Source organism: Erinaceus europaeus, chromosome 1, assembly GCF_950295315.1.
Source record: "Erinaceus europaeus chromosome 1, mEriEur2.1, whole genome shotgun sequence".
Lineage (NCBI taxonomy): Eukaryota > Metazoa > Chordata > Mammalia > Eulipotyphla > Erinaceidae > Erinaceus > Erinaceus europaeus.
Genome location: NC_080162.1, coordinates 82723087 through 82750933, shown reverse-complemented (window position 1 = coordinate 82750933; position 27847 = coordinate 82723087).

The following is a 27847-nucleotide window of genomic DNA, read 5'->3' as shown; positions in this document are numbered from 1 at the left end:
TTTCAGTCACCAGCTTCCAGATGTCATCCGGATGCCGGCCAGGCTTCCCTGGACTGAAGACCCCACCAATATGTCCTGGAGCTCTGCTTCCCCAGAGACCCACACTACTAGGGAAAGACAGAGGCAGACTGGGAGTATGGACTGACCAGTCAATGCCCATGTTCAGAGGGGAAGCAATTACAGAAGCCAGACCTTCTACCTTCTGCAACCCACAATGACCCTGGGTCCATGCTCCCAGAGGGATAGAGAATGGGAAACCTATCAGGGGAGGGGGTGGGATATGGAGATTGTGTGGTGGGAATTGTGTGGAACTATACCCCTCCTACCCTATGGTTTTGTTAATTAATCCTTTCTTAAATAAAAAAGAAAAAAAAGAAAAAAGAAAATAAAAGCTTAGACCAGGGAGAACAGAAAAAATAAGTTATATGACATTCAGTCAATGAAATGCAAATCTACAATTTTAAAAAATGAGATTGAACTGTCTCAGACTAGTTAAAATAAGTAAATGCTCATATGTGGAATATAAAAATGATTAGAATAATGGAACCTGAAGAAAATAGTGACCAAACTGTCTCTTAGACTTTGTGAGAACTATCAGGTTCTCAGAGGAAGGACTGACACAAGACTTTAGTGGTAGAAGCATGACCTGTACATACACACACACACACACACACACACACACACACACACACATACACGAGTGTGAAACTATGTCCCTGAAATCTTATAATTTTGCAAGCCACTAGTAATAAAAACGTTTAAATAATAATCTAGAGATAATAAAACTCAGAAATAATCATGAACAAATGAATAAAAGAGAATACTAATAATAAATAATAAAACACATCTCTCTTATTTTATTTGAACACAAGGTTGTTTTTTTTTTCTCTCAAAGTTCCACTACTGGCAGTTTCTGTCTTAAGTGATTCAGTTCACCTTTGCTGCCTGTCAAATTCTTTATTTGTTTATATCATGTAATGTGTTTATTCTCCCTTCCTCTCAACTTTGTATCATTCATGTGACCTCTGTTTCTTCCTCCAGGGAAGGAATCATGGTGTTGGTTTGGTTAAGGTCAAAGATGCAAAGCCAGGATTCACTGCAGACTACATCCCTAGTTAATATCAGCCTATTTTTGTTTGATAATATAAAGTTGTGGTGGTTAATATTATGTGTCAACTTGTTAACTTGCCTGGGCTGAAAATACAGAAAAATCATTATTTCTGGATGTGCCTGTGAGTGTGTTTCTGGAAAAGATTAGCATCTGGCCATATACTGAGTAAAGAAAATCACCTTCACCACTGTCAATGGGTGTCAACCAACCCACTGAGGTCCTGAATGAAACAAAGAAGGAAGAAGAGAAATTTTGATCTCTTTGTTTTGAAGACATCATCTTTTCCAGAACTTGGATATCAGTCCTCCTAGTTTGCAGGCTTTTGGAGTTAGATATTTCTATCACTACATTAGTGATGTTGGTATATGTATTTTAATTCAAATTTCTCTCTTTCCCAAAAAGGTTTATTTTATTCTTTTCAAGTGTCCAGTTCATTCCCATATCCTAGCCCCCATGCACCCACACCCCCAAAAACTACATTTTTAGCCTATCACCATAATTTTGACGAAGACAGGATTACAACTGACCTGATAAAACTTCTGGATGAAAACAAATAAAGTCTCTAAGATTATTCCTTTCTCTTCCAAGTGTTCGCAAGCTAACTCTTTAGATGATCTAGTCCAGAATCTTTTGGATCAATAAGAAAGTGATTACCTGGAGTTTCACAGAAGTCACGCTCCTCCTCTATTAAAATTTGGGATTACATTTGTCTTCCTCTGGCCTTTTATTTTATTTTTGCTATAAGGGTTTTTAATTTTTTGAGTTACTATTTACATGAAGTAAAACACAGTGGTTTTAAGGATTTCAAGAGTATGACAGATAGATATAGATATAGATATAGATATAGATATAGATATAGATATAGATATAGATATAGATATAGATATAACTAACATCATAAAATAAAAATTTGGAGAGGCCGGGTAGTGGCACACTTGGTTAAGTACACATATTACAGTGCTCAAGGACCCAGGTTCAAGCCCCTGGTCCCCACCTGTAGGGGAAAAGCTTCAAGAGTGGTGAAGCTGGGATACAGGTATCTCTCTGTCTCTCTCCCTTTCTATCTTCCCCTCCCTTTTCAATTTCTCTCTGTCTCTATCCAATAATATATATATATATATATAATCAAATCAAATAAAAAATTTCTAAGTATCTTCCAGATATCCCCACTAGATCACTTTGAGTGAATGTATTGTGCTACATGGAAATGACAAATATCACAAGGAAATTGTTTTCCTACTTCATTCATTTAATGATCATTGGACATCTGCCATATTCAAGGCACTCTGTGGAGGTGAGGAGTCTATTACCTTTAATATACCCAAACTGATTTCATTTTCTTTCCCCTTTGATATCTAAGACACTAGTGTTCAAAGAAATCCCTTTGCATGGATTAAAGATTTCCACTGTATTACAGTATTTTCTATTATCTTTCATGGAACCTTGTCATAAATAAAAATAAAGGACTTGCCTGTAGCGTGGCTTGGAGAAGGTTTAAACAATCAGAACTTTATTACATGGCGGTTCAACAGAATGGAACAATACATATTTTAGGTACAGCAAAAGAAGCAATTATTGGCAGAAGTAAGACTAGGCTGGGCCCATGAGTCCATCAGTTAGTTACTATAAGTTCAGCTCCATGTGACAGTTTCTCCAGTCAGAAATAGCATGGCAAGTTCTGGGAAGCCCAGGACAGTGCGAGCTGGGATCAGAAGAAGAAGCTGGGGGAAAATAGGGGCCAGACTTCCGGCCTTCTGTACTTAAGTCAGTTAGATGCATCCACAATCCCTTAAGCTTTGCTTAAATTCATACTACTCTCTGTAGGCTGACTTCAGCCTCTGCCAATTACATTTTGAAGTCCGTGCTATGTCAAAGCAGAAACTCACACTATTGAACACTGAATATATATATATATGGGCACATATATATGAGGGCTAATGGCTAACAATATCGTTCTTAACAGACAGGCACAGCCTCTCATGTCACCTTGACTGGTGTCCAGGACTCCAGTGTCCTTTCATCCTGTCCCTTCCTCTCATTCCCTAGTCTTTTGCTTTGGTGCAATACACCACACCCAATCCAAGTTTTTTATTATTTTTGAACTTTATTTACTTTGTTTGATAGAACAGAGAGAAATTGAGAGAGAAGAGGAGCGATAGAGGAAGAGAGAAAGATGCCTCTGCAGATATGCTTAACCACTTGTGAAATATTTCCCTTGCAGGTAGGGAATGGATTGAACCTGAGTCTTTGTGCGTGGTAATATGTGCACTTACCCAGGTGAGTCACCATCCAGCACCAGCCCCCTAGTCCAAGTTTCACCTTACGTCCTCCCTTACTGTCCTTTATTCTTACGTTTCACCAATAAGTGTGATCATTCAGTACTGGTTTTTCTAGCTTGTCTCACTCAATAGGATGCCTTCAAGTTCTGACCTTAGTACTGCAGTTTTCTACTACTCTTTACCATTTCCCATGAATTTTGGCATGTTTATTATCAATGCTCAAGAATCTCGTTCCCAACTCCTTTCAGAAAATTAAAGAATCCTTCTTTTTTCTTTAATTTTTTAAATTTATTATTGGATAAAGACAGAGAGAAATTGAGAGAGAAAGAGACAGAGACACCTGCATCCATGCTTCACCATTTGTGAAACTTTCCCCCTTGCAGGTAGGGATCAGGGGCTTGAATTCAGGTCTTTAGGCATTGTATTGTGTGCTCTTAACCAGGTGTGCCACAACCTGGTCCTAAAAGATCCTTTTTACCTAGTTTCTTCTCCTATTTTCAGTCCCTAACCATTAAGATTCCTTCTGTTTTTCAAACTGAAATTCTCTTTCCAATTCCCTACTCAGCATTATAAAACCAACTTGACTCTTCATTGTCCACTGCCTCTTCTAAACATGACTTTTAGAACTTTCCAGATGATCTTCTAAAGATTATGTTTTTAAAAATGTTTGTTTCTCCTTTCGCAGCCTGTTTTAGTCCTTGATTCTTGGTAAGTTCTTAGCCTGTCTGTTTGTTTTCTGCAACTCTTCTAATTTCTTCTTGATGTTGAGTCCTGCTTTCATATTTCTGGTGTCTCTTTAGCACCAGAGTTCATCAGAAAATTGCCTCGCTACCAGCACCGGTTTATCTGACTAGGACTTCATGATCCCCATTGCAGGAAAAGCTTGCACAGGCAGACTGCACATTGGAAAGATCTGCAGCCATAGTCACGCTGCTTTTTTGAAACTTCATCCACAAATGCAAGCTGATTTTTTCTCTCAATTGTTAGCAATTCACTTTCCTGCCATATGCCTGTGCTCAGTTTTTAACTCCTCACTTTGTCACCTCTCTCAAAGTTCCTGTCACTTCTGTTCAGCTAACCAATGTCTTTTTCTGGTGAGAATCTGGCAGGGCAAGTCAGTGACCTGAATGGAATCACCGGCTCCACCCCACAGAAGATTAAGTTTTCAGATGGGAAGACATGAAATCATCAAATGTTCTACTTTTAATTCAGAGAGACTTCCAGCATATTTCTAGATGGTCGAAATCCCTGTCATTGCAGTCATTTTTGTTGTTGTTGTTGTTGTTGTTGTTGTTGTTATTGTTGGGATAGTTTTTGATCTGCACATAAAATGCATTTTCCATTTGCTGCATTTGCATTGTGAAGTGGCTTTTAGAGTACACAGCACATGGATTCTGCAAATATAGTAAGGTACATCCTTCCGTGCAAAAAAAAACACAGACAGATCCAGGTCAAGTCTGTGCTAGCCAGTCCAAGCTTGTAAAAACAAAGTTTTTACAAGTTTAACTAGAAAGACAAAGAGTGGAAGGAAAGTGCTAATCTGTGTCCACTTAGCCATTGTCTTTGATTCAAGGAGTTTTGGCTTGAAGCTTACTCAGTTAAATCATCTGTAAAATGGGAATGATAATGTCTGCCCTATTCCCTTCCTTCACTTAAATGAGATTAAGTTGAGAGCTTTGTGACCTAAATGCGATAATTTTTTACAGAAACATTTCCCCAAGGGTTAGGATTAAGATTGTCCTCTGCTGTGGTCAGAGAATTTATTATATGATTTAATGCCTTGTGTGAAAAATAAGCTAAGAAAGTTAATATAGAGAAGCTTCACTTAAGTTAATCCAGAGGCTAGAACGACGTTCCCATATATCCAAATCAGTAAAGGACAAGTCCCAACATAACCTGCCTTGACATGAGGAAGTGATGTTGTTTCCCTGTCAGAGCACAAAGAAGAAAATGGTCCCTTTTTTTCCCCAACAACAATCCATCTAAAAGATGTATAGACTTGGGGACCTAGGAGATAGCTCAGCAACAGAGCACAGGCCTTGCATGAATAAATTCTTAGGTTCAACCCCAGGCACACCATATGCCAGAGCTGAGCAGGGCTGTGGTGCCTTTTACTTTCTCTTTTGCTCTGTTTGATAAAAAGAACTATGTATTTTTTGAAAATGTCTATAAATTGGTACTAGATTTTGTTCTAGAATAATGAATATCTATTTCATAGTGAGACTGCACTTTCTAAACTGTCTTTATGATTTCACTTTCCAAATAAACCCATTTTTGTTGATGAAACCCATTTTGCTTGGGGTCAACAAAAACTAAGAAAAGCAAGAACACTACAGAAACCACTGTAAATGTTTTGTACATGTTATACTCTCCATAATGTAAGTTTCAAAATAAACTCTGACAAAGACTATATCAATTGTCTTACTTACTTTTAAATCACATTTACTAGGTGTTGAACAGTTAATGAGCATTTATAGTGTATGCACATGACTTTTGATGACAGTGGCCAGCACAAAATACTTACCAATCCTAGGCTAATTTATTACAAACATGTCTTATTTGCTAAATATAGTAACCCTAGGAGCCAACCATAATATTAAACCCTATTTAAAGATGAAACCATACGAAGATTAAGGAAGTTCAGGAAGCCAGAGCTGGTGAATGTGGAGCTACACGCAAATAATCAAGAATGAAAAGAGGAGGGGTGGGACCAGGTGATGACTAAGATGCTTAAACATACACATTACTGTTTGCAAGGACCAGGGTTCAAGCCCCTGGCCCCATCTACAGGAAGAAAGCTTCACAAGCAGTGAATTGGTGCTGCAGGTGTTTTCTCTGTCTCTGTCCATCTCATTCTTTCCCCTTCCTTCTTTATTTCTCTCTGTCTCTATCAAATAAATTAAAATATATAAATTTATTTTAAAAGAGAGGGGGAGAAGAGGTGAGATAAGTGGCTACTGGAAAGAATACTCTTACCTCCAAACCAAACGGAGTTTCTGTCTATCAGCAAATTTGTCTTCATCTGATTTCAACTTTCAAGTTGCAAAAATGTGCTTGTGGTCACGGAAAGATGATGGCAGCACAAACGCTTCCTGACATTGCTCCCATCTCCTTGGCCTAGATGAACAAGAATTAATGGTTACCTTAGGTAAGATTTTAGGAACTATGATTAGGGGAAAGCTTGGGGTTTAACATCTTAAGGAGTTCAGAAGTGTAGGTTTCATATAAAATGAGTTCTGACACTAATACTTTGAAAAATACTAATAAAGCCTTCATAGAAATGAATACAGAGTACAATGCATTTTGTTCCTCACAATTACAGACAGGTGAACATAGTATCAAAGAAGCATCAAATCATGGGTTGTATTTAAAGTATTCTCAATGTCGATCATTATTTTGATGGCTTATCAGTATATATGTTTCAATAAATTTTCTCTGAGGCAACTCATTTTTTTAAATTTACACACTCAATTAGTTTTTCCTTAACTACAATATCTATGAAAACATAAATTCAATGTTACCATCATAGATATCATTAAAATAAATATGTAATTACCATGAATATTTTTTTGTAATTTTCATTGTACTGCCTATAATCATCTTGTGAACCTATAATATGAGGCTCATATCTCAAAAATGCTTACTCTCATCTAGGTGGAAAGGTTTCAGGGGGCCAGTCAGCGGTACACCTGGTTAAATGCATATATCACTGAGTGCAGTGACCTGGTCTGAAGCCCCCACTCTCCATTTGTAAGGTGAACGATTCACAAGACGTGAACAGGTGTCTATCTTTCTCTCTCCCTCTCTATCTCTATCTGTTCTGTTAAAAAATAAATTTCTCTCTGTTCTGTTAAAAAATAAAAGGAAAAATGGTCAAAGTTAACTGAAGATTCCTAGTGCTGACACCTCAGTGATAACCCTGGAAGCAATTTTAAAAAAGTTTCAATTACAACTCAAATCATATAAAGTTACAAATAATTTATTGAGATAAATCCATGTATAACAATATAGACATACAATTCCAATAGCAGTAGAATGATAATAACAGTAATTAAGATAAAGCTTTACTGGTATTCAGGAAGGCTGTGCTTGGTTCTGGAACATCTATTCTTGGGAAGGAACAACCACTTCTTCACATAAAAGTTCCAAGTGGCTTTGACCAAAATCTGAAGAATGCTTCAGGACCACAGGTCCAGAGCTAACAATATGTCCTACATTGATGTGATTTGGCTCCTATATTTGTACTGTTTTCAGAAGTGAAGTGTATTATCAAGACTAAATTAAAATTTTAGTTTAATTGGGACTTCTTGACATATTCAGCTTTTATCTGTCCATGCCTTTGGTATGTCTGTTTGTCAGTGTCTTCATAAAGAAGCAGTTACCTTTCAATTTAATAACTTAGTGTTCTGTCTTTATTGCCCCACTGTGTAATCAAGGTCATTACAATGTCCTTAAGCTTACCATCTCTATGAGATAGGACCACTACTGTAGATAGATGATTGATACATCTATAGATAGATGATAAATAAGTAGGCAGAGAGATGATAGCTAGATAAATGATAGGTGATAGATACATAGATATATAGATACACAGATAATTAGATATATGTAATAGAATTATTGAATAACTCTATGGTAAATGTTGATATAATTCACTAGTTCCCCAAATCTAATCCTCAAATTAGACCATCTAGGAAGTTATTTTTAAATACACAGATTTTATTGTCTAACCTACAGTGGATAATTTAGCAGATTGGGTAGAATCAGGCATTCTTTCTTTCCTTTGTTTTTTAAATATTTTTATTTATAAAAAGGAAACATTGACTAAACCATAGGATAAAAGGGGCACAACTTCACACAGTTCCCACCACCAGAACTTCATATCCCATCCCCTCCCCTGATCGCTTTCCTATTCTTTATCCCTCTGGTAGTATGGACCCAAGCTCATTGTGGGATGCAGAAAGTGGAAGGTATGGCTTCTGTAATTGCTTCCCCACAGAACATGGGCATTGACAGGTCGATCCATACTCCCAGCCTGTCTTTCTCTTTCCCTAGTGGGGAAGGGCTCTGGGGAAGCAGAGATCCAGGACACATTGGTGGGGTTGTCTGTCCAGGGAAGTCTGGTTGGCATCATGCTAGCATCTAGAACCTGGTGGTTGAAAAGAGAGTTAACATACAAAGCCAAACAAATTGCTGATGAATATGGACCTAAAGGCTGGAATAGTGCAGATGAAGAGTTGGAGCGGTACTCCAGTTTTTAGATAGCTAGTAGACATATTTTAGTTATATTCCAAAGGGTCTGTGGCTATTAGTTTTGTTTTGTTATTTTTTCTATTTTCCCCCTAAGCCTGAAAACTGATACACAGGTGGATCCAAGTTATTGTCTGGGAGATTATGTCATGGTTGGAAAAAGGACCAGAAAGCTGGATCAGGGAAGAGAGTAGCTCCCTAATATGGGAAAAGGGTATAAATATTGTTGACTGTAAACCCTATCGATTTGATCTGATCTGGGGTCTATATTCAGCTTAGAAGCCTATGTGACCTATGCATCCCTGTAGATCTGAGCTCACATTCTGTGGTCATGAGTAGGAACATTCCAATCTACACTCAGGTGTAGCATAGAGTATGTTGCACAGCCTCCGTTAGGATGGATGAACATTGTTGATCCAAGTTGAGGGCAACGTCCTATAGGGGCCCACAAAAGGGTCTATTGTGTTGTTCCTGATAGAAATTATCAGTAACAATGGAGGGAGGGATTTATTCAAGGTCTAGGCCCATCATGTCTGTTTGGGAATCTCAGGACTCCCTGACTAGGGTCCCAGCTCATGGGGTAGCCTGATAGTGACTAAAGAGTCATCATTAAAGTATGCCCGTCTCTTGCCTTTATTCAGCTTTTGCCTTCCTTACTTTGATAAGGTTAGCTTTGGAGTGAGTGAGAGAACTGTAATCAGAAGTAGGTGAGGAGGGTATCTAAGTCTAATTAGATGCTTTCTCATTAGGAACTTTATACTGACTCACTGTAGACTAGTGTGTACTTTTGCTTTCAGATATATATTTTGCCCTAATTTATGGATACATATGAACATATGCTCTATCTCACGGGACCTGGTCTATATCTAGGTTTTGGGACTTTGTTAGGAAGTTAACCACCTGGAGTGGAATTAGAGAATACTATGAAAGGAAAGGTCTCACCCCAGTAATGAGGGTGAATGGTTGAAATTTCATGCCTGACGTCTCTGGACATAGTCTGAAGTGAAGCATACCAAGGTGCTACTTGTTGCATTGATTAGGTTGGGATCAGAGGGTGCAATATTATTTGATATGAATTGAGTGATACATGCAGGAAAGTGAACCCCACCCTAGAGGTCCCAGGACTGGGGGAAAATATAGGCTCTATAGAGGAAGCTGGAGGTTCCTGCTGTCTTAAGGTTTAAGAAGACAATAGGTAGTTATTCTATGATCACATTATTTGGCAGTTGGGTTAACTTTGAAATATTCCTTTGTTAGGATTTGCTGTATCATACACAGCATCACCATCATTTATGTCCTTTGACATTATTTGTGTATAGCTGTGCCACTGATCGCTTGTATTCTCCTGGGTCTAAGCTTTTAAGAGAGTCAACATATCAAAGACTCAGCCTATGTATTAAAAAGACTCAGTCTGCTTTAAAAAGTTTGAAACATACAATCAATTTTCCCCTCTCATATTAATTAAATAGTGATTTATATGACTACAAGTTAATAGGAGTGTACATAAACACCATTCCCACCATCAAAAGAAAGACTGTGTCCCATCCCATCCTCCCTCTCCTGCCTCCCCGCCCCCTGCCCCGTGAAGCTGAGCATCCACCCTCACCCTCAACCCAGGGTTTTTACTTTGGTGCCCTACTCCAAATTCAGTCAAATACTGATTTGATTTTCCCTTTCTGTTATTTTTCTCAACTTCTGTTTATGAGTGAGATCATCCCAAATTTATCTTTATCTTTCTGACTTAGCTCACTTTACATAATTCCTTCTATCTCCATCCAAGATGGGTTAGAGAAGGTGGGTTCATTGTTCTTAATAGCTGCATAATATTCCATTGTTTATATATACCACAACTTTCTCAGCCACTCATCTGTTGTTGGGCAACTGGGTTGCTTCCGGGTTTTAGCTATTATGATTGTGCTGCTTATAGTGTTCTGTTTTCAACAAATTTCTCTGGTAGCTATAGTGTGTTTCTACTTAGGAAGCAACCTCACTATGCTAGAACTACCTCAGAGGTTTCTTTTGAGAATTTAGATATACAGACTTTACTAAATGGTTAGAAATAGACTATTTTAGAATACATTCTCTATAATTATGCCACCACCTCATGAATTTTACAAGTTTGTTGCTAGACTTTTCAGATTTAATTGTGATTTAGAACTATACTAACTTCAGGATAAATCTGAAGGGGGAAAGGTCATAGAGAATTCATAAAGGCTTTAGCTTCAAATGGACTACATTATTGCCTGATAGGTACACATTCAGCTCTCCTTCTAAGTCAAAGATTACCTCTAGGAAAGGTTCAAATACAACCACAGATAATTCCTCTGTCACTTTTTCTGGTGACTTATTAATCCACATGTGTGTTAAGAATCACAAGGCTTTTGTCATTGATTTGAGGAGATCCAGATAGTGTATGCCATATGCTATTATTTCCTAGACAACCAACCAACCTGAGTGATTGTGCCTGGTTCTTGCTGTCATAGTGAATATTAGACCTTAAGAGAGAATAAAATACTATCCCTACTGCAGTCCTGCCCAAGAAGTACAACAAATGATAGGCATTACATACGAATTGAAACAACAAGACACATGAGCAGACACAATTACAGAATAAAAATGATTATTTGTGCAAGGGAAGAGATTTTTTAATGTGTTCATTCTTAGGCCACAGGGTTAAAATGAGAAACCGCCATTATGATGTTGAATTTCATGTGTGAATTCAGCTACTCTACAGAGTGCCCAGATAACCTGTAAAATATTATTTCTGGATATCTGTATAGGTGTTTCTAAAAAGATTAGCTTCTGAATTATAAGAATTAAATGAAGATCATCTGAATGAGTAAAGAACATCTCTGTTACCAATGCAATTCAGCATCAGCCAGTCCATTGAAGGTCTGAGTAAAATAAAATATTAGGGGAGTCGGGCTGTACCGCAGCGGGTTAAGCGCAGGTGGCGCAAAGCACAAGGACCGGCATAAGGATCCCTGTTCGAACCCCGGCTCCCCACCTGCAGGGGAGTTCCTTCACAGGCGGTGAAGCAGGTCTGCAGGTGTCTATCTTTCTCTCCCCCTCTCTGTCTTCCCCTCCTCTCTCCGTTTCTCTCTGTCCTATCCAACAACGACAACAACAATAATAACTACAACAATAAAACAACAAGGACAACAAAAGGGAATAAATAAATAAAATAAAATAAAATAAAAAATAAATTTATAAAAAAATAAAATGTTAGATAATCGTTTAGCTTAATTTTTGTGTTTTTCTTGGTTTTCAGTCCTCAGACACTGACTGATATAACTTTCTGCTAACCTTTCTGGTTCTTCATCTTACAGATGGCATATAGCAGACTTCCTTGGCCTCCGCCATAATTGCATATGTTAATTCCTATTGTGTGTGTATATATACACATATGTGTGTAGCTATATCTATATGTTTGAGGTGGTCACAGGAAAGAAAGAGGAAGTATAAACTTAAAAATGTTTTTTTCTTTTGCACATTTCTGAATCATTTTTACTCACATTTTATTAATTAATGAGAGTCACATGGCTGAACTCAGAATAAAAATGGCATTAGTCAAGTGTTTACAGAGAAGAGTAGAAGGGACCATCCATTTATTTATTTATTTTCACTTTTTTGTTGGCCTTGTTGTTTAACATTGTTGTGGTTATTGATGTTGTTGTTGTTGAATAGGACAGAGAGAAATGGAGAGAGGAGGGGAAGACAGAGAGGGGGAGAGAAAGACAGATACCTGCAGACCTGCTTCACCACTTGTGAAGCGACTCCCCTGCAGATGGGGAGCTGGGGGCTCAAACCAGAATCCTGACGCCTGTCCTTAAGCTTTGTGCCACTTGCGCTTAACCCACTGCACCACCGCCCCACTCCCAGAAGGGACCATCTTTACAAAGCCTCACCACACCTCACAACTCTAATTGGAAAAATAATAGGACACCAATCAGAAAACTTCATGGAGAAGAGTCACGCCAAGGTCTCTGCCCCAAATTATACAAGTTCATCTTTTTTGCTCTGTGCCCAGAGTCAGGAAGCTGAAGGAATATATATTCCAATGTCTGGACCCACTTGCTTCCTGAGGAAATAGCAGTCCCATCTCTGGCATCTCTCTTCTCTCCCTAGGAACTGCTGTCTCCACTTCTCTGACAACATCAGTCTGGGAGAACTGCAGGGGTTGGGTATGGCTTCGTTGTGTTTGATTCACTGACACTCAAGCTGCTATATCATTTTACAACTAGGATATCAACTGATAAATAAAGCTACCTACATAAACCACTCTACTCCAAGCCTGCAACTCCTTTCTAAATAAAGATATTAGCTCATAAAGACAGGAGTAAGAATGTTGGTCTTACTGAAGTTGATTTACTGAAACCAAGAGAAATGAACACATACACACATATTCACAAATTCACATAAGGATTTAGAATTCAGGTCTTAAAAGCCCAGGAATATTGAAAATATGAAATAAAACCAGCCATAACTGTAACTGCAAATAAAGTTTACATCTTGCTAGCAAATGTGGACTATAAAAATTCCAAGACTCTGTGGTCTTGTTGAGGGCAAGACAATTTCCACCGTCTTAGCACAGAAAGACATACACCCACACAATTCCAGCTACAAATTCCCATATGCAATCACACAATACCAATATATTCACACAAAAATATACACATCGGCATCCATGCTTTCATGCACAATGACACATTCAGCCATATATCTTCACAAACACATTCATAAATAATCAGACCACTGACACATATCATGGCAAGAATATATGAATATGTTCTTGTGAATAAATATAAAAAACTTCACTTGGAAACATCAATACAGAGTTTTTTTATCTATGCAAACCACCAGCCCCCATACACACATACACACAGACACTTTCATATGGATGACTACACAGGCAAGATACAAAAACACCCCATTCGCTAATACCGGACAGACAGACTCATGTGCTACAAGTATTCATATGCAACAAGTACTCATATGCAAACAGTGTTGTGTACACACACACATACACACACACACACACACACACACAGATGCCTAGACACTCTACAAAGCTATAGAAGATCCCTGGTCCTACTTGTCTCTCCAACTTAAGTATTTATCTCACCCCTCCTCTTCTGACAACTCTTCCAGCACCAAGACTACATTAAATTCTCTCCTGTTCCAGTGCCTATGTACATTCTTTTCCCCCAGTTCTTCACATGATCCTTTCTCTGCTTTATGTCACAGATTCAATATTACTTCCTCAGTGAGGATAGCCCCTGCAATTGCATCATGTAGTTAGGTCTCTTAGTTATTCCACCATATACTTAGTTTGGGGTCTTAATGACATGTGATCACAATTTTTTTTTTTTGTATATTACAGAATCACATGTCAACAGGGGTTTGAATCCACACCATTCCCACCACCAGAGTTCTGAATCTCCATTCTCCCCCATTGAAATCCACCACAATTCCCCTTAGGTTGTAGGCCTGGGCCAACCATCTTCTCTACAACTATGCATCTGTCCACATTTATATATAATTGCCCCTTCTTTTTCTGATTCAATCCTCTTTCCCCCTCTAAGACACTCATAACATCATAGCAACCTCCATATGTCCCTCTCCTTTTCCTTCTCTCTCTCTCTGGGTGCTGATGCAGATGGAGTTCAGAGCCCTCCTGTCTTCATCCTATCATTTCACCCCCACTGGGAATATGGATCAAGGTTGTTTATGGGGAGCAGAAGGTAGGAGTTATGGCTTCTGTAGCTGCATGTCCACTGAGTATGGGCATTGACAGTTCAATCCATACTCCCAGCCTGTTTATGTCTTTCCCTAGTGGGCCAGACCTCTGGCGATGCAAGGAACCAGGACACATTGGTGAGGTCATCTGACCAGAGAAGTTGGGATGGAGTAATGGTCTGTAATTTAGTGTTTGTAATTTAGTGTTTAGAAGGTGGTATGACCTAAGTTGAGACAAGGTGGTCAATTTTGAAATGATGCAATTGTCTCTGCTCTTTTGTTTCTCCCACATGACTGTAAGAATCTTGTCCCTCTCACTCATCACTTCCTAAGTCTAGTAGGCTATCTGGCAAACAAGGGGTGCTCAATAATAATCAAATGATAAATTTTAAATTATCTACCATGGAGAGACTCTGTGAGACAGAGAAAATGACCTGGGGCATTTATACTCCAGTGCCTGATAATCATTGATTGGAGACACTCCCTGAAACATCTGGGTTGTTGTACAAATAAATAAATCAAACTTTTAGGATTCTGGTAGCTAAACTCCCTAGGCACAAAGATGTAGATACTGGATGTTCAGAGTCAGTTAAATTACACAGAAAGCAGAGGACTTGGCAAGGTCTCAATCCTTTCTACAGTCTGCTTCTAGAGTGGATTATTCTAGCTGATGAAACTCAGCAGACAGTAGGTCTATGGGTGCCCTGTTGGGACTATGGAAACAGGAAAAGTTTATTTTCTTTTCTTTCTTTCTTCTCTTCTTTTTTTTTTTTTTTTAATATTAGACCAGAGCATTCTCTTAGGTTCATGAGTATGTTTGATATTGCTGAATGAACTCCACTTAAGTATCCCACCCCTTTAATTTACTTAGAAAGATTATATGAGAGGGATGGAGATACCTCAGCACTATTCTACCTTTCATGTTAGCTCAGTATCCCCAGGTGTTGCTGGGCTTCCCACCCAGGGCCTTGCAGATGGTAAGGTGCATACTCTACCCAGTATCTTCCACATATAGGAAATCAATTCTTTAGCAAACAGTACTGCCCAAAGTAAAGAGACCCTAGCACTCTGGGCTGTCAAAAATAATGATAGTGGCAAATTAAATAGGTGAAGCCACTTTGGCTGCTGGTTAGCTAAGAATGACTCCTAGCAAGTCAAACCCAAGGAAGGAAAGAAGAGTGCTATTCAAAATATGAGATCCACACTTGCAAAGTTCCAGACTCTTGTGAATTTAAGACTCTGCAGCTGTGGGATGGGAAATATTGTGGTTGAGGCAGTGTTCTGCAAACAACTCTAAACCTTTGAAATACATGTGCAAAGCAAGAATCACTTAGAGATGGAAAATATAACAGACTCAGCTGGTCTTGAAACACATGATGTACTGTACAGTAAGCCTCATGACAAGGAAGCAAGCAGCTGTATCTGCTGCCTCTTTGTTTCTTGTTTATTTCCACTGTACAATCCTCCCCCAAGAGTGGTAATGGTGCCAAGAATGAAGTCAGGAGGGCAGGGGTAGGTAGCACAATGGTTATGCAAACAGACAAACGGTCATGCCTGAGACTCCAAAGTCCTATGTTCAGTCTTCTGTACCACCATAAGCCAGAGCTGACTGGTGCTCTGGTAAAAAAACAAAAACAAACAAAAAAAGCTCTAGTAATCACTACACTCATGAATTTAAAAAAATAATAGTGAAGTAGGGGCTGGATGGTGACACACCTGGATGAGAGCACATGTTACAATGTTCAAGGACCCAGGTTCTGGCCCCTGATCCCCACCTGCAGGGGAAAAGCTTCACGAGTGGTGAATCAGGGCTGCAGGTGTCTCTCTGTTTCTCTTCCTCTCTATGCCCCCTTCCCTATAGATTTCTGGCTGTCTCTATCCAATAAATAAATAAAGATAATAATTTTTTAAAGAATGAAGTCAGGAGCTGTAGTGATAGGTTAGCCTGTTAGAGTACCAACTTGTAGACCAGAGTCTATCCCAGAGGCCCCAGATATCCCATATTTAATCCTTATACCACCTTATATCAGAGTTGTGCAGTTCTCTCTCTCTCTCTTTCTCTCTCTCCATTTCATTTTCTCTTGTATAATAAGCAAGAAAATATAGGCCAGATAGTGGTATACCTAGTTGAGCACACATATTACCATGCACAAACACCCAGGTTGAAGCACCCAGTCCTCACCTGTGGGTGGAGGGGACTTTGTGAGTCATGGCTCAGTGCTGCAGATCTCTCTTTTCCCTCTCCCTCTTCCCCTCTTCCCTCTCAGCTTCTCTCCATCCTATTAAATAATAAGAAAGAGAAAAGAGAGGGAGGAAAAGGCATTAAGCCCCAGTGATAATCTTGATAAGTGTAGTAAATCATTTTTTCTAGAAGAAATAGAAAGTAAGTGACAACTATATTACCTGCACAAATAACCCAAAATACAAGTTGGATTATTCAAAATTCCAGACTTTTAATGATACCATCCATGGGAGGAGTACACACCTGAGACAAGCTTCTCCACCCAAATTGACTTTCCATGGGTAAGAACAAGACACTGACATATTAAAATTAATTAAACTCTCTTATAAAAGTTCATGCAAATAACTTCTAAATCCAGTTCTGGGGAAGAAGAGTCCTCCTGGACAATCTGCTGTGAACAATAAAATATAGGTCTCCCGATTAGTGTCTCTGATCCAGCAATCTGTTTCCACCACCATTCCATCAGCAAAGACACTGTGCTATCCCTGCCAAGTTCAGTGATCAGTGCTCCTGAACAGAGAACCTCACATCAAGGTTTCTGCAAGAACATCAGAGTCAGTATCACCTAGAAACTTGTACAAATGAGTATAAATCCAAGCCCCCAATCCTCACCTGTGGGTGGTAGTGGGAGACTTCATGAGTGGTGAATCAGTGCTGCAGGTCTCTCTCCCTTTCCCCTTCCCTCTTTCCAACTTCTTAGGTCTGGATACTATAACATAACCCAATAGTCTACGAGGGGACTTAAACTACAGAAATATATTAGTTTGTGTTTTATTTTATAGGAAAGAAAGGCACACAACAGAACACTGCTCTATCAGATAAAGTGCTGAGATTCATACCTGGGTCCTTGTGTATATACATTCTGTGCAATGCCCTATGTCTCAGGGATGCCAGAAACTTATTTTCTATAGGTGCAGAGGCTGTGAAGTACAAGATTGAAGCATCAGCAGATCTAGAATCTGGTGAGGACTCTCCTCCTGGTTTCAGATGGTCATCCAGTCACTGAGTCCTCACCTAGCAGGTAGAAAGCACTCCAATATGGACAAAAACTCTTTTCTTCTTATAGGAGCACTAATGTCATTCATCAAGGCTCCATCTTCACCCGTGATGATGTAATTCTTTATTCAGAGTTTCATTCCTGATATCATCAAATTTCAACAGATCGCTTGAGGGTGGCACAAACATTCAATCTAGAACACCTACTGAATCAAAAACATGGCTCCATCCAACCACTTACATTTTAACAATCTTCCAAGTGGTTTTTAGGCACACTCAAATAGGGGAAACACTGTTCTAATTGACAAACAGAAGTCTTACCTTTCACCTCCTTATCCCTCCCTCATACACCCAGATAAGAAATAAGAAGTCAGAACTTGTCATACTGCCAAACATATTGTATTCAAAGTGTTAGAACTGAGTCAGACAGATTTTGTTGTGACAGAAAAAGAGTTAGTGGGGGATGAGGTAGTGGTGCACCTGGTTGAGTGTGCATATTACCATGCACAAGAACCTAGGTTCAAGTCCCCAGTTCCTTTTTTTTTAAAGATTTTATTTATTTATGAGAAAGAGAGGAGGACAGAGAAAGAACCAGACATCACTCTGGCAAATGTGCTAGCAGGGATCAAACTTGGTACCTCATGCTTGAGATTCCAAAGCTTTATCATTGCACCACCTCTCCGACTACAAGTCCCCAGTTCCTACCTGCAGGAAGAAAACTTTGTGAGTGGTAAAGCAGTGCTACAAGTATCTCACTGTCTCCCTTCCTCTCTATCTTTCCCTTCTCTCTTGATTTCTGATAGTCTCTGTCCAATAAGTAAATTAAGATGATTTTTAAAGTTTGCTTGTTCCTGTTAAAAGAAAAAAAGAGGTGGTCAGGCAGTAGCACAGTGGGTTAAGTGCCCATGGTGTAAAGCGCCAGAACCCAGAGTAAGGATCCCGGTTTGATCCCCGGCTCCCCACCTGCAGGGGGGTCGCTTCATGGGTGGTGAAGCAGGTCTGCAGGTGTCTATCTTTCTCTCTCTCTCTCTCTGTCTTTCCCTCCTTTCTCCATTTCTCTCTGTCCTATCCAACAACATCAGTGACAATAATAACAATAACAAGGGCAACAAAATGGGAGAAAATGGCTTCCAGGAGCAGTGGATTAGTAGTGCAGGCACCGAGTCCCAGCAATAACCTTGGAGGAAAAAAGGAAGGAAGAAGGAAGGAAGGAAGGAAGGAAGGAAGGAAGGAAGGAAGGAAGGAAGGAAGGAAAGAAGGAAGGGAGGAAAGGAAGGAAGGAAGGAAGGAAGGGAGGAAAGGAAGGAAGGAAGGAAGGAAGGAAGGAAAGAAAGGAAGGAAGGAAGGAAACAGAAAAAGGAAAAAAAAAATACCAATGAGTCTGAAGAAAAAAGCAACATCCCTCCCACCCCTGCCATACACAATGCTAAATATGCCCTGAGATCTTTTATCCAAGCAAAGACCCCAGCCTTTTTTTTCCATATTTTTTGTTTACTTCTTGAAAAACAAAAGGTAGATTTTGATGGGAAATCGAGGGAAAATAGGTGATCTTAATATAAACTTGATGGCCTTGAGGTGCCCAGTTCTATTGTCTTTCTGAAGAATGATGCATATCTGTATTTGTTTTCTCAAAATATTGGAGCATTAACTACTTCTGTCAAGCAATTCATGCAAAACATAGTATGAAAGTGTTACTTTTTTTTCCTAGCCCAATTTAACCCTGTTAGTTAGCCCTGTCATTCTAGGCCATAGTTTTAGAATCATTTTATCCAGACTTTTGAATTTGTCTTTCTACTTCTTAACAATGATTTAAGCTCTTTGTTGTTGTTAATGTTGGAACTGTATCACACAGAGTGAACTTTTTTTTTCAAACGGAAAGAGAGGGAGGAGAGAGAGGGAGGGGAAGAGAGAAAGAGACAGAGACAGAGAGAAAATAGCACTTAAGTTTCCTCTGATGCAGTAGATTTAATGCTGGAGAAATTCCATCTCCTTCACTGTCTTAAAGTTCTCCATTTAGTACGATCCTGTTTTAAATATACATTTAACATAAGACATGCACAGATCATAGAATACATTTTCATAACCCATATAATATCTATTCAGATATTCAAAAAGAAAAAAACAGAATAAGGGCAACCATTTTGCAGTTCTTTGCACTTCTGTCCAAGTGTCTCTGTAGCAATCAATAGTTTTACACCTTTCATCTATTAGCTCTACCTGCTATAAAACTTTGTCTAGAAGAAGTCATACCACATGCATCCCTCTGTGTCTCCTTTGAGTCAATTATAATTGAGAGGTTTATTGACTACAGAAAGAATGTGGCAGCTTCAAATACTCTATATACTTGTTAACATTTGGTCTTACCTGTCTTTCTCCCTTTAGCCATTCTGTCAAAAGTGTACAGATACAGTGATTTCAATTTGCATTTTACTGGAGACAAGTGAAGCTAAACATCCAATGTCTTCTCTTCTGAAAGACCTGTTCAGGTTTTATGTTTACTTGCTATTGGGATGTCATTTTTCCTTACTGATTTTTAGAAGTCCTTTCTATACTTTTGCTAACAGCCACTTGTTGGCTGTGTGTATTTAATATCTCCCACTTGAATTTTCATTTTCTTGATAGCATCTTTAAATAAAAATAAATTCTTAATTTTAAGGAAGAGTAAGGTAACAATCCTCCCTTTTTAATTTTTATTTATTTATTTTTTTAAATTTTTTAAATTTAAGATAGGATTAATTAACAAAACCATAGGGTAGGAGGGGTACAACTCCACACAATTCCCACCACCCAATCTCCATATCCCACCCCCTCCCCCGATAGCTTTCCAATTCTCTATCTCTCTGGGAGCATGGACCCAGGGTCATTGAGGGTTGCAGAAGGTAGAAGGTCTGGCTTCTGTAATTGCTTCCCCGCTGAACATGAGCGTTGACTGGTCGGTCCATGCTCCCAGTCTGCCTCTCTCTTTCCCTAGTAGGGTGTGTCTCTGGGGAAGCTGAGCTCCGGGACACATTGGTGGGGTCTTCAATCCAGGGAAGCCTGGCTAGCATCCTGATGGCATCTGGAACCTGGTGATTGAAAAGAGAGTTAACATACAAAGCCAAACAAATTGTTGAGCAATCGTGGACCCAAAGCTTGGAATAGTTGAGAGGAAGTGTTAGGGAGGTACTCACTGCAAACTCTAGTGTACTTCTGCTTTCAGGTATATATTTTGCAGTAGTTTATGGATACGTGTGAACATAAGCTCTCTCTCACAGAAACTGGTGTATATCTAGGTTTTGGGACTTTGTTAGAAAGTGAGCCACCTGAGATGAAATTAGAGTGTACTATAAAAGGAAAGGTCTCACCCGAGTAATGAAGCTGAAGGGTTGTCATTCCACACGTGAAGTCTCTGGACACAGTCTGAGGTGAAGCATGTTGAGGTGGCAATCGTTGCGTTGGTTGGGTTGTGGTCGGCGGATGCAATATTATTTGATATGGATTGGGAGAGGCATATGGGAAAGTGGGCCCTATCCAAGGGTTCCAGGACTGGGGGAAGTAGAGGCTCTATAGTGGAGATGTGAGGTTCCTGCTGTCTTAGGGTTCCAAAAGACAATCGATAGTTAATGTTATCATCACATTATTTGGTAATTGGGTTAACTTTGAAAAGTCCTTTTGTTAGGGTTTGCTGTACAGTACCCAGTATCTTGTATATAGCTGTGCTATTGGATGCTTCTAATCTACTTGGTCTAGGCTTTTGAGAGAGTCTGCATATCAATTACACAGCCTATATATTAAAAAGATTCAGTTTGTGTTTTGAAAAACTTTGAGTCATACAATTGATTTTCCCCCTCTCGTATTAATTAACTACTGATTTATATGTCTACATTTTGCTAGGAGTGTACATAAACACCATCCCCACCACCAAAAGACTGTGACCCATCCCTCCCGCCCACTCCCACCCCCCACTGGCCCAGGAAGCTGCATGTCTACACACAGCCACTTGTTGGCTGTGTGTATTTAATATCTCCCACTTGAATTTTCATTTTCTTGATAGCATCATTAAATAAAAATAAATTCTTAATTTTAAGGAAGAGTAAGGTAACAATTCTTCCTTTTTTATTTTTATTTTTTTTATTGCTACCGGGGTTGTCTCTGGGGATTGGTGTCCGCACGAAGAATCCACCATCCTGGAAGCCATTTTTTTTCTTCTTTTAATTTCTATTTTATTTGATAGGATAGAGAGAAATTGAAAGGGGAGAGGAAGATAGAGAGGAAGAGAGAAAGAGAGACACTTGCAGACCCGCTTCACATGTCGTGAAGTGCATTCCCTATAAGTGGAGAGCAGAGGCTCAAACCCTAGTCCTGGTGCACGGCAATGTGTGCATTCTATTTCATGTGAAACCACCTAGTTCCCACTCTTTCCTTTTATCTAAAAATACTTTTCTTTAAAAACATTTACCTATCCTCATATCATGAAAATTTTCTTAATTTTTTTCTTTATGGGAGCCTGGCCATGGCACAGCAGGTTAAGCACACATGACACAAAGCACAAGGCCTGGCGAAAGGATCCTGGCCACCTGCTGGCTCCCCACCTGCAGGGGAGTCGCTTCACAAGCGATGAAGCAGGTCTACAGGTGTCTATCTTTCTCTCCCTCTCTCTGTCTTCCCCTCCTCTCTCCATTTCTCTCTGTCCTATCCAATAACTATGACAACAATAATAATAACAATGAGCATCAAAATGGGAAAAATATCCTTCAGGAGCAGTGGATTTTGTAGTGTGGGCACCAAGCCCCTGCTATAACCTTACAGGCAAAAAAAAATAATAATAAACAAATAAAAAAATAAAAATTTTCTTTATAAATTTTCATTGTTTTTATCTTTATTATTTAGGACTATAATGCATCTGCAATTGATTTTTCACATGATGTGTGATATGTCTCAAGATTCACGATTTTCCACATTGACCCAATGTGATTTATTGAAGGGGCATATTTTCCACACTTTAGTGCAGTGTCACTATTGTCATAAATCAAGAGAACATGTATGTTTGGATCTATTTCTGAATCTCTATTTGTTCCATATGTACGTTTGTCTTCTGCCGGTACCACACTGTCTTAGTTACTGTCACTTTAAAATAAATCATGATAAAGAATATGTCTTTCAACTTTGATCCTCTGCAAGATTATATTAATGTTTCTGAGACTTTTATCTTTCCAAATAAATGCTTGAGTCAAGTTCCATTTCTGCATGAATATGTAAACACACACACATTACAGATACACACACAAATCCTGCAAAGTTTTAATAAGAATATGTTTAACCACATAGAAGATTTTTAAAGAACTATTATCTCTGCAATACTAAATCTATCAAATTGTGAATATGTTATATCCTTTAGCTTATTTGCTTATTTTTTATTAACTCTGTTATATGGTTTCCAGTACATAGGTTTCATGCAACTTTTGATATATTTCTAGTGTTTGAGGCTCTTGATGTCGTTTGAGGTAAATAAAGCACTTGAATATATTATCAACTATTTATTTTTATAATAGGCATATAATAGATTTTAATGTTGACCTTTATTTGGTGACTATTTAATGTATCAAATTAAATGTATCAAAACATTTAGTGTATAACTATATCTGTGCTTTGCATGTATGTGTGTGTGTTATCTAGAAATAGTGAAAGTTGTATATCTTTCTGCCCAATCTCTATGCCTTCTACTTTTTGAAGTGTGGCTTATTGTATCCTGTAGAACCTCTAGTACAATTTTTTAATAATTCTTTGTTTTTTAAGATTGGTTTAATTTTTTATTTATTTAATTTGATAGGGCAGAAAGAAATTGAGAGGGAAGGGGGATAGAGAGGGAGAGAAAGACACTTGCAGACCTGTTTCACTGCTTGTGAAGCTTCCCACCTGAAGGTTGCCACGGGTTTGAACCTGGGTCTTTCCACAAGGTAACAGATGCACTTAACCAAGTATGCCACTGCCCGGCCCCTCTAGTAAAAATTTTTTACTAGAAAAAAAAAAATTTTTACTAGAACTTATTTTTTAAATTATTAACTTATTTTTTTTAAAAAAATTTTAATTTTTTTACTAGAACTTATTTTTTTTGCTAGAACCAAGTATGCCACTGCCCGGCCCCTCTAGTAAAAATTTTTTACTAGAACTTATATAATTTTTTTACTAGAACTTATTTTTGTACTACAACTTATGAAGGAAAATTCAACACATTACCATCAAGAATTGTGTGATTTGGGGAGTCAGGCTATAGTGCAACGGGTTAAGTGCATGTGGTGTAAAGCGCAAGGACTGGCAAAAGGATCCCAGTTTAAGCCCTGGCTCCCCACCTGCAGGGGAGTCACTTCACAGGTGGTGAAGCAGGTCTGAAGGTGTCTATCTTTCTCTCCCCTTCTCTGTCTTCCCCTCCTCTCTCCATTTCTCTCTGTCCTATCCAACAACAAAGACAACAATAATAACTACAACAATAAAACAGCAAGAGCAACAAAAGGAAATAAATAAATATAAAAAAGAATTGTGTGATTTATGTTTTAAAATTTCCTGTAGCTATTATTTGGAACCAAAGAGCCTCAGTCACGACAGTCTTTTGTATAACTTCACTATCTCCCTAGCCCTTTGTAATGATTTTTTCAAATGATTTTATAATTTTGAAATAATCTTTTTTCTTTTATAACATTAATGTGATATATGTATGAGCTTCTAAATGTTAAACCAACCTTGTATTCCTGAAATAAAAAGAAATTTACCTGGATATATTAATCTCTTTATATAATACTGTATTTTATTTTCTAGTATTCTATTTAGGATTTATGGGGGGGATCCAGCTAACCTGTACTGCTTATCCTCTGCCCTTGGGAAGAACTTCCTGTCTCTGAACAGAAGAGAAAAACTGGCTGAACCAACAATAACTTTCTGTTGCAAGCCATTTTCCAGCAGGGAGCCATGAAGAGGGAATCCAAGCAGAGAAAGTTGTCATCTTGAGGCCCACTGCCACTTCCAAATGCCCTTCCTTTTTATTCTTCTCTCTCTGGCTCCTGATAATATTGGAGTTCAGAGACCTCTGGTCATCTTCCCCTAGCACTTCTCCCCCTCTGGGAGTATGTTCCAAAATTCTTTTCGGGGTACAGAGGTGGGAATCCTATATTTTGCTATTGCTTCTCTGCTGGGTATGGGCATTAGCAGGTAGATGCATACCTCCAGCCTATTTTTCCCTAGTGGGGTACAGCTTTGAGAAGTGAGGTTCCAGGACACATTGTCTGTCTGGGAAAGTCAGGGTAGAGTCATAGTATGCATCTGCAACTTGGTGGCTGAAAGAAGGTAAGATATAAAGCAGGACAAAATAATTAATGAACAGGAACTAAAAATCAGGTATAGAGCAGATGAAATTAGAAATCCTGGCGTGAAAAGAAGTTAGAACGTCTATTTTAGGTACGTTCCTAGGGGCCCATGAATTTAATAATTTTTGCCTAAGCTTGAGAGCTAATATAAAGATGGACTAAAAATATTGTTTGGGAAGATGGTTTCAGAATTGAAAATAGAACCGGAAGCCTGGGTTAGGGCAAACCTGAAGAAAATATATAAATGCAATTAACTACCCTAACTATCTGACCCAGGGCCCATATATATTTACATTTAGCACAGGAGCCTGTGTAATGTCCAAGTCCCTGTCACTTTGAGCTTACAGTCCATGGTCACAGCTGGGAACATTCTAGGCTGCACTCATTTCAGAACCATAGCAGCACAATTTGTAATAGCCAAAAAAAACCTGGAAACAACCTAGATGTCTAACAACAGATGAGCAGATGTGAAAATTGTGGTGTATATATACACAACGGAATACTACTCAGCTATTAAAAATAATGAATTCACCTTCACCCCATCTTTAATGGGGTTTAAAGGAATCCTGTTAAATGAAATAAGCCAGAAAGAGGAAGAATCCCACTCATGAACAGAAGTTGAAAAATAAGAACAGAAAGGGAAACACAAAGGAGAACTTGGACTGGGTTTGGAGTATTGCATCAATAAAAAAAAAAATTAAAAAAAAAAAAAACTCTGGTGAGATAGTAGATTATCAGGTCCACTGTAGGGAGATGGGGGTAGGGACACAAATTTCTGGTGGTGGGAAGTGTTATACTATGTTCTTACTAATTTATAATCTTATAAATCACTGTTTAATATGTCAAGGAAAAAATTAATTGAATGTGTCAAGTTTTTAGCTGCCTAAATTTCAGTTCATTTAGTCTAAGCACTTAATGTTTCAAAATTGTTAACTGATTACTGACACTGGGCTTAAATTGTTAAAGCATTTCTAAAATGATTTTTTTCTAATACTAAATTACTTACAACATTAGACCAGATAGTATAAAAACAGTTATTTGTAAATAGCATTAAATGGTATACACCATGATGAGGCAAAATATGGTATGGTAAATCCTAACCGTAGGATTTTCAAAGTAAATCAAGCTCCCAAATAACTTGGTTATAATAATTATTATTATCTATTGCTTTCTTATTTCTGTTATACATGTACAAACTACTGTATTTTACTGTTGACAGCAAACCATTAACTCTCCCAATAAAGGGGAAAAAAAAAACATTTTCCCCCATCATCAGAGCACTGCCTTTTGATCATGTAGGGGGTTGAACCTGGGACCCCATTGTTCTGTGAGGTCTAGAAATGATTTTGAAAAGTGCTTTATTAGTTCATCCACACATATAGGTACAAAGAAAAAGCATCAGGATATAGCTCCTAGAAATAAGAAGCAGAAAATTTATAAGCAGTCAAACATTAAATTGGGGTACTGACAATTTTCCACCATTTCTTGCTGAGTAGAGTCCTGATGTAATATAAGAAACAGCAAACAAACAGTCAAACATCAAATCAGGTTACCACATCCAGTTTCTAGCTGGGGTGGCGGGGGAAGGAACCAGGCTTCAAAGCAGGTGGGTGGAGCCCTAGACAGAATATCCCTCCCCATAGAATCAATTATGGTAGTGAGTAAACTGACTTCAGGGGACAGCAAAGGTCTCAGGTTCAACTGCCTTTTAAACTCTAAGACAGCAAGTAACCTGACCCCATTCTCTTCAAAATCTGTATTTTTCCATTGCTAAAATGTCTGGAACTTTGCTGTATTTCTTGATGCCTCTCCTCTTGGAGAGACCTGCAGCACTATTTCACAGATGAAGCTTTCCCCTGTAGGTGGGGACCACAGACTTGAACCCAGGCCCATGTGCACCATAGTATATGCTCAACCAGGCCACCAGCCCACCCTATTTAGTTCAGTTTTGATAATTTATATCTTTCCTAGAATTTTAAAATGCACTGACATGTATTAGCACTTAAAATGTATATTCCCTGTATTTGCATGATCTGTATTTTTTAATTTTTTATTTATAAAAAGGAAATATTAACAAAACCATAGGAAAAGAGGGGTACAACTTGGCACAGTTCCCACCACCAGACCTCCCCTGATAGCTTTCCTATTCTTTAACCCTCTGGGAGTATGGACCCAAGATCATTGTGGGATGCAGAAGTTGGAAGGTCTGGCTTCTGTAATCGCTTCCCCGCTGAACATGGGCATTGACAGGTAGATCCATACTCCCAGCCTGCCTCTCTCTTTCCCTAGTGGGGAAGGGCTCTGGGGAATCAGAGCTCCAAGGCACATTGGTGGAGTTGTCTGTCCAGGGAAGTCTGGTAGCATCCTGTTAGCACCTGGAACCTGGTGGCCTATCCAGCCACTGTTGTTGGAGCTCAGGACAGCAGCTGCCTGCAAGTTGTCATCTTGGCTCCACCCCCAACTGTATTAACATTTCTTTTCCCTTTATGCAAGTGCACTCTCTCCTTGTCTAATTCTCATCTAATTAATCTCACTAGAGACCTATTTCATTAATTTTTCAGACAACCATCTCTAACGTTTTTCTCAGTTTTCTCTGTTGACAGTGGTACACAGTTCACCTTTATAGAATGCACCTTGTCATGTGTAAGACCCTGGATTTGAGCTCTAACTCCACATGTGAGAACCATAGTCAGCACCAGGGGAACCATGGATGGTAGGTGTTTCTCCCTTCTTTCTTCTTCCTCTCTTCATGCTTTGTCTCTCTAAATAAATGAATGAAAACAAAACCTGGAGAAGGTTCCCAGATATTATGTATGCACAAGGGCCTGGGACCATCTGTTTCCTAATACAATAAATAAATTTTTTCTCTTGTGTATCTTTGTGTGTGTGTATG